The 13,117-nt window shown below is 45.2% G+C and overlaps 1 protein-coding gene across 3 annotated transcripts in view; it reads left to right on the top strand.

The window, feature by feature from the left end:
- ASIC2 (acid sensing ion channel subunit 2) overlaps positions 1–13,117 on the top strand; it is a 790,972-nt gene that overhangs the window by 684,012 nt on the left and 93,843 nt on the right. The gene's annotated exons all lie outside the window — the stretch shown is intronic.

The raw sequence follows: 13,117 nt of genomic DNA, 5'->3' as shown, positions 1-13,117 counted from the left end.
GCCATACTGTTTTCTGAAATGAGTGTGCTGATTTACATTCCCACCGACAGTGTACATGTGTTCCCTCTTCTCTACATCTTCACCAATACCTGTTATCTTTCATCTTTTCGATAATGGCCATTGTAACAGATGGAAGGTGATATCTCCTTGTGGCTTTAATTTGCATGTCTCTGATGATTTGTGATGTTCGGCATTTTCTATACATCTGTTGGCCATTTGTACTGCTGGTTACCAGAGGCTGGGCTGGTGCAGGGGGATGGACAGGGAGTGGGGAGATGTTGATCAAAGGGTGCAAAGTTTCAGTTAGACAGGAGGAACAAGTCCTGATATTCTGTTGCACCGCATGATGACTATAGTTAATAAGAGTGTATATTTCAAATTTGCTAAAAGAAGGGATTTCAAATGTTCTCCATTTAGAATATTTAAACCACAAAGACATGATAAGTATGTGAGGTGGTGGAAATGTTAATTAGCCTGATTTGATCATTGCACAATGTATACATGTATCAAAACATCATGTTATACCTCATAAATGTGTCAATTAAAAAACAAAACCAAAAAACATCAAGTATTGAAAAGAAACTTCTAACAGGAACCATGAACCCAGAAATCACATCCTATAGGAGCTCAGATATTAAAGTTCGGGTGCAGAATCTCTATTAATAATAATATTACTAGCTAGTTTTATTAAGTGAGTACCCTCTGCCAGGCACTTCAAATCCATCATGTCATGGGTGATCAGAATGTAGATTAAGATGTGCTCCATCGAATGTGGCGGCCTCGGGGCCACATCCCAGTGTGTACGGGCTGCTGTACCGTGAGCACCCCTGACTCCAGTCTGCTGTGCCTGGAAGCTGGAACAGGCAGGGACTGCAGGAAGCATGCCAGTAGGGTTGGAAATAGGCAGTAGGGACAGCAGAGATGGGAATGGGAGCAGACTGTGGATGGTCCATGGCCACACATTCTCCCTCACTCTTTCCTGGGTTCTTGCCCTCCTAAAAGCAGGGAACTCCTCCTGGGTTCTGCTCCCTACATTTGGTGGCAGCCAAGTGGGTGCTCGTCACAGTCAGCCTTGGCTCGCTACAAATATGCTTCCTCTTATTTCATCTGCTTGTCTTGGCCGTATGTTCCTAGGTGTGGTCTGGTGATGTGTTGGCAGTGGGCAGATCAGAGAGCCAGCCTTGGGGAGATCTCTGAGGCTGGCAGGTTCTCTCAGGAGAATCAAATGCTAACTCCTCTCAGTTGCTGCATCTCTGTCTTAATAATTATCGACTCTGTGAAAGCTGAGCTCCATTATTCATTATGCACAGTGCCTGGCATGTAGTAGGTATGTAGCCAGGATAATCTGACTCCACGGTCCATGTTCTTCCACAATTCTGCCCGCCTCTTAATAGAACCCATAGTTGTCTACCTGATGGTGTGAGGTTCCAGTCTGGAAGACAGCTGGAATGATGAGCAGATAGGCAGGGCTCAGCAGGCAGCCAGAAGCATGGACCGGCACCACTGGCCTTTCTGAAAGCATTAGCATGGCCCTGCTAAGACGAGGAGCCAGTCTAGGGGATCTGTCTCAACCTGCCAAATACCACTGCTGTTGCCACCACTGTCCCTAGGGAAAATTTCACAACATTTCTCCATGCCCCCCACCCACCATCCCACCATCACTGCCCACCAGGCAGCTTCCTTCTGTGCACTCCCACATTGCCTGGCACCACCCAGTACCTGTCTGCGGGCCACCCTCCCCACTGGGTGATTCCTAAAGGGTGACTCATGTCTGTATCGCCAAGGCCTGATGTGGTGCCTGGAATACAAGAGGTGTTCTAGAGATGCTCACTAAGGAAATGAACGAGAGAGCCACAGGCATGGTCCCGGATGGAACAACATCTGAGATTCAACATCCACAGTCAAATAGCAACTCCTTTCCTCCCTAGCTCCTGCAGGGCTTATGCAGGATCCAAGCCATAAGCAGGAATACTCCCTGCCTGGGCTGAGCCTTTTTGTTTTTCTACGGAGAACTTTCAGGCTCATCATACTCCTTTTGATCTTTACAACAGCTCCACTGGAAGGTATTCTTACCAGCATTGCTGAGATGCACGTTCAAGAACCAAAAAGATGAAATGACTTCCCCAAATCACGGGTAGAGCCAAGATTTGAAACCAGGGCTGCCTGGTCCCCAAATCTATATTAGCTTTTTTTACTTCACCCAGACTCCCCATTAAGTGCCTTCTATACACCAGCTACCAGACCAAGCCCTGGGAACACAGAGATGAAAATGACACAACCCCTACTATCTACAGAAGACAGACAGTAGAGCCCTCAGAAGAAAGAGCAAGCAACCTGTCATTGTGTCCCATTTGAAATTTCCATCAAACCCAGAAATGCCTGTCAATCTTCTTCCCTCAACCAGCCAAGCTGTGGTCCAACATGAAAGACTCCAGTTTCCCCACCTTCCACTTCGTCATCTCAAGTCAGACCCAATTTTGGATTCTCAGATGAGTTGTCAAGAGGGATGCACCAGCAGAGGCCCAGCATGTTGAACACCTTTCGAGGTGAACAACTGGAGTGGCTTCAGCCTTCCCCTCTGCCTCTGTGAGTCATCTGCCAGGAGAACACATTTGTCCACACAATTGAAGGAGAACACTCCGATTTGCCTGTTGTTCCCCTTCGTGTTGTTTTCCCAACCAACAGACAGATTTGCAGGCGCTTGATGCTCTTTTCCTGCGTAGCATTCACACATCTCTTCCTGCACGGTCTGAAGCTCTCTGGACAGCTGCCCAGCAGAAAAGTCCCCGGCTGTGCTTCAGGCTTGGAGGCAGGAGACTAGAAGGCCTCTGCCTCTTAGTGAAAGCAGCACAGGAAATGTCACATCGCAGCAGATGGGCCCCAGGGCATGGAGAAGGGGGTCACATTACCATATCATGCATTCAAATAATGCAGAGCGTTATTCCAACAACTCCCACATGAGAAGGGAAACATCAGGCAAACTACTCTTTAGCTGTAGGACCTTGTAGCCTCCTGTAGGGGCCTCAGTTTTCTCAACTGTAAGCTGGGAAGAATAACACCTACTTCCAAGGGCTTTGTGAGCCTTAACAGACGAAGTGTTCAAAGCAATCAGCACAGTGCCCACTCACGCTCCATGATTGTTTATCCTTCCCTTTCTCCCCAGAAAAAGTAGCTTCTAAGGAGAATGATGTCAATGATGTCCTGAAAAATATATGGCCTCCTGATTGGGAAGGGCAGAGGAGCTGCATTGTGGTCGCATTTGCCTCATCTCCTTTATTCTCAGGAACAGCACCTGCCACGTGGAGATGCTTACATGAGTGTTTATTGAAATCACTTTTTTAAACTCACTGTGAGAAAAAGCACAGTCATGCAGCACTTCTTAGAACATGATAGGTGGTCAAAAAATTCCTGTTTCAGGAACAGGTGAATGAGCAAGCAGGTTTTTTAATAAGATCCGGTCTTTAGCTTCAAAGAGCTAGCCATCTACAGCAGCGTCCTTGCTAATAAATCCCTCTGGCTGCATTTAATTGACAAGAACCTTAATTGCAACTTCAGAAAACAAGAGGCAGGTTCATTTTGTTTACTAGGAGCCGGGTAACCCATTTCTCACTTCCCAATTGTGTGAAATGTATTTGAGGAGTTTGAAAGAGAAAAACAAAACAAACAAAACTAAATGGCTGGCTTTAACAAGCACATTATTTTGAAAACAGTCTAATGAGAAATTTCAGTAACTCACTGAGAAGAAAGCAGAATCGACTCAGGGAAAAGAAAAAACAGCTAAGTTTTAGAGGCATTTTGGAGCAGTGCAATTTCATTTCCTTCAAGTGTAATAAGCAAGAAGAGATGAGAAACCCATCACCCAGAAGAAGCCCTAAAGGTCAGGATTAATGAATAGGTTAGAAGGTTTGATGCTTGCAGGACCAGCTGTGTGCTGGTAAGTGGATGTTTCAACAGTCCTTGAGGGGGCTTATACATAATTTATTTTCTTAAGTAGGTACACAGTGTAGAAATGTTGTTTGCACTATTAATTGGACCAGAAAACCGTGTCTTCATGGGTATTAGCTATTCCTAACCCCTCACAGCAAGGGCTCCACTTTGCATTTCCCAAACTCTGTAAGGCAGAATGCCCCAGTAGATCACACCAAGCCCAGATGCTGGCAGCAGGCAATCTTACTCTTATGCCTGGATGCAGTGATCCGGGAAAAGGATCCTAGCCATTATTTCCAAGTCCCGGCATGTACAAACAGAAGGCTTCGAGGAACAGCAGAGGTTCAAGACATGAAGCCCAGGTCAGATATCTACTCTCTCTCCAGATTAGCTGTGTGACCTGGGACAAGTCATTTCACCCCTCTGAACATTAGACTCCCCAGGTGCAAAATAAGAAGTTTGGAGGGGAAGCTTTTTGGTGTCTGGCACTTTGCTCGGATTTCTCTGACTCTGAGACATGCCTCCCCAACTACCAGGTGGGAGAGCTCTAATGTCAGCAAAGCACCAGCCTCACTAGTCTGCCAGAAACAAAGCAGGCTGGGAGATGGCTAAGGATATGAGCAGTGGCTATGAGGGATGCGGGCAAAGAGTATAGACTTTGGAATTAGGCCAAGAATGATTTTGCCCAGGCTTCTTCAGCTCTGTGACCTGGCTCAGCCTCTCTGTGCCTCAATTTCCTTATCTGTAAAACAGGGATGATAACATCATCTCCACAGGGCTGTTGCAAAGGTTAATGACAGCAGATATAAAGTGACTAGCACTGAAGGCACTCCAGGGAGGGCAGCAAAGCCAGCCTGTGATTTCAGAGCTACTTTAAGAGTTACTGGAGGATCAGTGAGACTTTCTCCTTATTTTACACTTTATTCTACATTTCTTTGATTTAGAATGTGGCAACTTCAGATTGGTGGTATCCACTGTACCAATAGCTAGTTACAATTCAGCTGCTGGAACTCATATATAGATTTTCAAAGAGGGTTGTGTGCATGGAAGCATCTCCCTCTCTACAGAACTCCTTGGCCCCCAGTAATCCCATTGGCTACCCTGGGCTTCCAGCAGCAGGCTTAACATCATTAGAGAATAGAAAAGCAGGGGCACATGGCTGTTTTCTTCCCCTCTAACTACTTTAACATGACAAACCTTCACGTTGTGCACATGTACCCTAGAACTTAAAGTATAATAAAAAAATTAAAAATAAATAAATTAAGAAAAAAAAAAGATGAGCTTGGTATTATATGAACATAAGCAGAGAGCACAGGAACCCAAGCCCCCATTTTTCAATTCATCTCTGATCCCGTCTTCATAACTTAAATAACTCATCTCTCTTCTGCTGAAAAGTAGACACATAGTACTTCCTTCTAGTATGGAAGTAAAGATGTCTGTTATGTCCAAATAAATCTACCACATGGCCTGATTACCTTGCCCAGTTTGCAAAAGAGAACACTGGAATTGGCAATGGCCACAGACTTGACTAGCCATCAGTGAGCTGCTTTAGCCTAGTGTCCCTTCCTTTTAATGTCTCTGATGGGAAGGTCTCACCCATGAGTCTCAGCTCTGCTACCCCTTGGCACTGTGACCTTAAGCAGCCTCAGATTCTCCATTTCTGGATGTGAATATAAAACACCTCTACTTCCGGGTGGTTGGGACCATAATCAAGAATGAGGAGGGCCAGGCGCAGTGGCTTATGCCTGTAATCCCAGCACTTTGGGAGGCTGAGGCAGATGGATCCCTTGAGGTCAGGAGTTTGAGACCAGCCTGGCCAACATGGTGAAACCCTGTCCCTACTAAAAATACAAAAATTAGGCGGGCATGGTGGTGCACACCCATAATACCAGCTACTACTCAGGAGGTGAGGCAAGAGAATCGCTTGACCCCAGGAGACGGAGGTTGCAGTGAGCAGAGATCATGCCACTGCATTCCAGCCTGGGTGACAAAGTGAGACTCTGTCTCAAAAAAAAAAAAAAAGAAAAGAAAAGAAAAGAAGAAGAAGAAGAAGAGGAAGAAGGAAGAAGAAGGAGGAGGAGGAGGAGGTCAGGCATTGTGGCTCATGCCTGTAATCCCACTGTATTAGGAAGCCAAGGTGGGATGATTACTTGAGCCCAGGAGTTCGAGACCAGTCATCTTAGTTCCTAAGATGGCAACATAGTGGAACCCTCTCCACAAAGAAAATGTTTAAAATTAGCCAGGCATGGTGGTGTGTACCTGTACACCTAGATACTTGAGCCCAGAAGTTTGAGATTACAGTGAGCTGTGATCATGCCACTGCATTCCAGCCTGGGTGACAAAGCAAGGTCCTGCAAAAAAAAAAAAAAAAAACTTACATAAAACTATGACTGTGCCAATCAGGAGTCAGCACAAAGTAGAAGCTAAGGAATTGTTAGTTTCCTTTCCTTCATCTTCAGAGGGCCATTGAGAAAGTTGAAGTTCTATATATATGCAATCTCAATCTCTAAACAGTAACACACAATGCAAGCATTAGGAATGAAAATGATAGTTGTGGGACTTATTTTTATCTCAGGAGCACCCCCACCACCACCACCATTCCTGTAGATCCAGGTTTGAAACATGCATCTTTCTTAATTCCTAATTAATTCTTGTAGACCAATCCAACTAAGTGCAATCCTAGACTCTCAGCAACCCAGCAAATCCAGCCTTGCCACCCACAATGGGCCTGTCAACTTACCGGGAAAGCAGAGAAATGCCTGGCAGAATAGCAGGTCTGAAGAAGCAGCGAGCTCAACCTGACAGTCTGGACTTAAATAAATTATATTTTCTGGCTGGGGGCGATAAGGCATAAATTTGAAGCGTATGTTCTTACACGTCATGATGCCCCAATATGCAGAAAGAGCTGCATGTTGTTCCAAGTTTGTAGCAAAATTGCACTGTGTGTAAATAGCTCTCTGGCTTTTGATGTTGAGCAGAGAGGAAAATAATCCTCTGAAAAAAGCCAGGCAGGAGTGGCAGGCTCAGCGGCCCAGGCTGGGAGGCCAGGAAAGGCATGCAGCCAGGGAGCGGGCACTTCGCTTTCCCTGAGCCTCTCCGTCAGCACCTAGGAAGGTAAACTGTCCCCAGTCATCTTAGTTCCTAAAAGGATTATTTCCTCTAATGCCTTCATGGAGACGCAAGCAAAAACGGTTGGGTCCAATTAGGTGGGAAGTGAGAAGGCTCCAGCAGAGAACGGGAGGGAAGGGGAGCTGGTCAAAATGTCAGCATGAGCTCCAGCCAGAACCAGGTGAGGCCAGCCAACACAGAAGGGCACTTCCTGGAGGTGCACAAGGAAATGTGTGCCAGCAGCACCTTGACTCTTATTCATTCATTCATTCATTCACTCATTCATTCAATAAAACAGACACAGTCCCTGCCCTCTCAAAGCTGACAATCTGGCAGAAAACACATCCGACAAATAATCATATAAATAACCATCCAGTTACACACTTTGATAGACACTATAATGGAAAAATATAAGGGGTGTGAGGTTGTAAAACAAGAAGTCACTATTTGAATGAAGGCTGGGAGCCTGGAGAAGCCAAGCGCCTCTCTGAGAAAGTGGCTTTCAAGCTGAGGCCTGATCAGGAGGAGTTGGCCAGGCAAAGCGTGCCAGAACATTCTAGGCAGAGAACATTCTAGGCATGTGGAAATGCCTGGCAGGGAAGAGCTTGCTGCACATCCTGGGATCCAAAGAGGCCAGTATGTTTGAAGCCTGTGAGAGCAGGGAGAAAGTATGCCAGGAGCTGAGCCATACAGGGCCCCATTAGGGACTGGGGGCACTGGGGGCTTCATCCTAAATGTAACAGGAAGTCATACAAGGATTTTAGGCCTCCTGCTGGTGGTCTTGACTTGATAAAGAATTTAGCTGTCCAAGCATGGAGGCGGGCGCCTGTAGTCCCAGCTACTTGGGGGGCTGAGGCAGGAGAATGGTGTGAACCCGGGACACAGAGCTTGCAGTGATCTGAGATTGCGTCAATGCACTCCAGCCTGGGCGACAGAGCGAAACTCCATCTCTTTTTTTTTTTTTTTTTAATTATACTTTAAGTTCTAGGGTACATGTGCACAACGTGCAGGTTTGTTACATATGTAGACATGTGCCATGTTGGTGTGCTGCACCCATCAACTCGTCATTTACATTAGGTATATCTCCTAATGCTATCCCTCCCCATTCCCCCCTCCCCACAATAGGACCCGGTGTGTGATGTTCCCCTTCCTGTGTCCAAGTGATCTCGTTGTTCAGTTCCCACCTATGAGTGAGAACATGCGGTATTTGGTTTTCTGTTCTTGCGATAGTTTGCTGAGAATGATGGTTTCCAGCTGCATCCATGTCCCTACAAAGGATACGAACTCATCCCTTTTTATGGCTGCATAGTATATGTGCCACATTTTCTTAATCCAGTTTGTCACTGATAGACATTTGGGTTGATTCCAAGTCTTTGCTATTGTGAATAGTACTGCAATAAACATACGTGTGCATGTGTCTTTACAGCAGCATGACTTATAATCCTTTGGGTATATCCCTAGTAATGGGATGGCTGAGTCAAATGGTATTTCTAGTTCTAGATCCTTGAGGAATTGCCACTCTGTTTTCCACAATGGTTGAACTAGTTTACAGTCCCACCAATAGTGTAAAAGTGTTTCTACTTCTCCACATCCTCTCCAGCACCTGTTGTTTCCTGATTTTTTAATCATTGCCATTCTAACTGGTGTGAGATGGTATCTCATTGTGGTTTTGATTTGCATTTCTCTGATGGCCAGTGATGATGAGCATTTTTTCATGTGTCTGTTGGCTGTATGAATGTCTTCTTTTGAGAAGTGTCTGTTATATCCTTTGCTCACTTTTTGATGGGGTTGTTTGTTTTTTTCTTGTAAATTTGATTGAGTTCTTTGTAGGTTCTGGATATTAGCCCTTTGTCAGATGAGTAGATTGCAAAAATTTTCTCCCATTCTGTAGGTTGCCTGTTCACTCTGATGGTAGTTTCTTTTGCTGTGCAGAAGCTCTTTAGTTTAATTAGATCCCATTTGTCAATTTTGGCTTTTGTTGCCATTGCTTTTGGTGTTTTAGACATGAAGTCCTTGCCCATGCCTATGTCCTGAATGGTACTACCTAGATTTTCTTCTAGGGTTTTTATGGCATTAGGTCTAACATTTAAGTCTCTAATCCATCTTGAATTAATTTTCGTATAAGGAGTAAGGAAAGGATCCAGTTTCAGCTGTCTACTTATGGCTAGCCAATTTTCCCAGCACCATTTATTAAATAGGGAATCCTTTCCTCATTTCTTGTTTTTGTCAGGTTTGTCAAAGATCAGATGGCTGTAGATGTGTGGTATTATTTCTGAGGGCTCTGTTCTGTTCCATTGGTCTATATCTCTGTTTTGGTACCAGTACTATGCTGTTTTGGTTACATGTAGCCTTGTAGTATAGTTTGAAGTCAGGTAGCATGATGCCTCCAGCTTTGTTCTTTTGGCTTAGGATTGTCTTGGCAATGCGGGCTCTTTTTTGGTTCCATATGAACTTTAAAGCAGTTTTTTCCAATTCTGTGAAGAAAGTCATTGGTAGCTTAATGGGGATGGCATTGAATCTATAAATTACCTTGGGCAGTATGGCCATTTTCACAATATTGATTCTTCCTATCCATGAGCATAGTATGTTCTTCCATTTGTTTGTGTCCTCTTCTATTTCACCGAGCAGTGGTTTATAGTTCTCTTTGAAGAGGTCCTTTACATCCCTTGTAAGTTGGATTCCTAGGTATTTTATTCTCTTTGAAGCTATTGTGAATGGGAGTTCATTCATGATTTGGCTCTCGAAAAAAAAAAGAAGAAGAATTTAGCTGTCACTTGGCCACCTCTCTGATTTGGCTGTAGTCACCCTCTGGCTCCCCACCCCTGCTGCTCTGGTGACTGCCACGCTTGACCAAGCTCTAACCTATTTCAGCTCACACCTGGCACGTTTGTGAACTTGCTCCAGCACACTGCACCCAGAAGAAGGAGCAGAAAAGATTACATTGACACCAAGGGCAGCTGCAGGAGCTGCTGCCTGGGCTAGGATGGGTTCTAGCCCTGGCAAGGAGGCAGTCAAGGATGGGGAACAAGTCTCTACTCCCACTGTAAAGAGCTCTCTGCTCCCTCTTTGACAGGGAAACCCTTCAATTCATGAGGCTTCCGTTCCCACTGTATCTGCTCAAGGCAGACACTCAGTCAATGATCAATTGAAGTGCAGAGATGGGAGGATCTTAGCACCCCACTAGACCCTCCATCTCTTTTTGTAAGTGGAAAAACTGAGAGAGGCTGGTATAAAGGAAAGAAAGGGTCCCAGTTGGACACTTTCTTGCTGTGTAACCTTTAGCAAGTCATTTCCTCTCTCCTGGGTCTCTGTTTCCTCATATGTAAAGTAAGGTGGATTAACAAGATGATCTCTAAGACGCTTTTCAGTTCTTACACCTTGTCATCATCTTCAGATGCTTAGGGAGGGTCAACACATTCACCAATGGCACTGGGCATGCTTTGGCAGGGCCGAGATCACAGCTGATTTCAGGAGTCCACACCACTCTCTAACCCCAGCCCAGTATTCTGAAGTTCAAGGACCAAAAGGTGAAGGAGTTGGAATTTGCAATAATCTGATGCTAAGTTGAAATTTACTTTTGCTTGAAAATCCCTTCATACAGATAGGCAAATTAATATCATAAGCAATTTTGAAGAGACAGAGAGGATATTTAGAGTGTCTACAAAGAAAAGCTCTATTGGAGCACCCCAGAATTCACTCCAGATGTGTTCAACGCCTTGCAATGGATGTGCTATGAAATGCTCTTATCTGTTCATTACAGTGATTCCCAAGAACACGTCTCCAAGGGATAAGTTCATTTGCCAAGTTCAATTGCTATATGCAATAGTTATGAAAAAACTTGGTTCTTTGAAAAAGCATGTTTGCTTTGGACTTTGCATTAATTCCAGCTGTTCTCCTCTGCCATGAAGCTGAAAGAGTAGGGATTGGCTGTCCTGAAATAGTGCAGCTGGCCAGGGACTCAGAGCTATTTCGTATAGTGGAGAACAACATAGATGTTTCACTAACCCTTCCTACAGGTCTTGAAGGCAAGCAGTAAAGCTTGTACTTTTTTGCAATCCCCATAACCCTTGCACATAGTAGGAGCATATGCATATGAATATTGAATGGACTGATGAGGAAAGCAAGGCAGAAAGGAGCAGTATGTGGCTAGGAAGTGTCCCAATGACGAAAACCCTCATGTCCCTCCCAGGACAGCACAGCAGAAAGGACACATGTGTTAGAATCAGACAGATGTAGATTTGAATCTCAGTTTTTCTCCTACTAGCTGTGTGACCTTAGGCAAGTCACTTAACCTCTCTGGGCCTTGGTTTCCTCCTCCGCACAATAGGTAAAGCAATAACTGCCAATGGTCACAGTTGTAAGAGTTAAATGAGATAACATAGAAAAGCATCTAGCACAGTTCCTGGCACATGATAGAAGCCCCTCTTCCTTTCTTCTATCTAGCCATAAAGATTTACATAAGAAAGGCAGCCTCCCACAGTCACTTCTGTTATTTACTTGCCTGTGCACTGAAAGCTGGGAAGCCAAAAAGCCTCCCTGTGGCCTCTATGCTGTAGGATGGGACAGTGCAGTGAAGCGTGCTCAGGAAAGTGGCCCAGACCCAAATCTCTGTGGCTGCAGGAATCCAATACAGTCAGCCTGGCTCTCCTCCAGCCAATTCTACCAGATGTAATTTGGCTTCAGCTGGAGGTTCGAAAGCAGTTATATAATCATCATAACCCATAGCATTTGTAGAAAGCTTTTACAGTTTTAAAGCACTTTTGCATGCGTTACCTCATTTGATCCTCTCAATAACCTTGAGAGGTAGCAAAGCCAAAGACTGGAACCCCCATTTTATAGATGGAGACAATGAGGCTGGGAGGGTTTATTTGGTTCACTTAAAGTCACACTATAAGAAGTGGCAATATCAAAACTTGGACAAAGATCTCTGCATTCCTTTCCCTGGGCTTTTTCCACACCATCACTCTGCCTCTTTATAATCATACTTTCATCAAGCAAAAGTTGACTGAGCCCCTACTGTGTGCCAGCAATATACTAAGTGCCGGGATTCAGAAATGAGAGGCAGAGTCAAATTCAGGAGAGATGCAAAACCAGCCATTCAGTGAGTGCCAAGCGAGGGGTGCTGTGGTGAAGGATCAAGGGGAGCAAGTAACCCAACTTGGTCCAGGGTTTCAGGAAGGCTTACTGGAGAAGGAAATGCATTGATCTGGTCCTGGAGTCCAGCTAGAGGTTGTCCAGGCAGAGAGAGAAGTAAAAGGAGTTACTGGTGCCAGAAGCAGCAAGTGGAGAACCACAAGTGTGTGAAGCAGCAGCATATGACCTGGGGCTGTTACAAGTTGTTTGGTCTGGCTCCATCCACCCACCCACTCATTCATTCATTCATTCAACATGTATTTCCAGAGCACCCCATGTACCAGTCACTATACTAGCTGCTAGGGATAGATACATCATGAGCAAGCAGACATAGTCCCTGAGCCCCTGGAGTCTACCTTCCAGTGGATGCTGCTGGACTCAGGCGGAAAGCAGCAGAGTGAACGGTAGAAGGAATAGGTGGAGGGCATTGCAAAAGACTGGGCATTGCAAAAGACTGGGCATGGCAGGTCTGAATTCTAGCCTAAAGAGCATAGGGAGCCCTGATGGGTTTTCAGCACAGGATTAATGTGATAGGGTTTGCATTCCAGAGTAACTCACAGTTACCTTAGAGGATGGGCTGGAGAAGGTCATCTGGAATCCTGAAGTCCAGCCAGGAAACCAGAGTGATGCAGGCAAAAAAAAATGCTTGGGTCCTAAATTTCATCAGTAAGGAAGACAAAAGACTAAATTCAGGACAGATGTAGAGAGGTTATTGATAGGTTCTGCTGCCCGATTGGTCATTGGCATAAGGAATAAGAAGAGTAGACAGCAACTCTGAGGGTCTGCCTTGAGCCCCTTGGCAGATGGCAATGCTGTTCCCTGGGACAGATTTGCAAGAGAATTGCCAATGGGGTGGGGAAGCCAAAGAAGAAGATCAGTTCCCTCTGGACAAACTGAGTGCCCAGGGTCTGCTGGAAACATACCTCAAAGGTGAACTCAGTGTGTCTGG

The sequence above is a fragment of the Piliocolobus tephrosceles genome, chromosome 16 (assembly GCF_002776525.5).
Source record: "Piliocolobus tephrosceles isolate RC106 chromosome 16, ASM277652v3, whole genome shotgun sequence".
NCBI lineage: Eukaryota > Metazoa > Chordata > Mammalia > Primates > Cercopithecidae > Piliocolobus > Piliocolobus tephrosceles.
The sequence above is the reverse complement of the archived record's forward strand: the minus strand, read 5'-3'. Positions and strand labels throughout refer to the sequence as shown.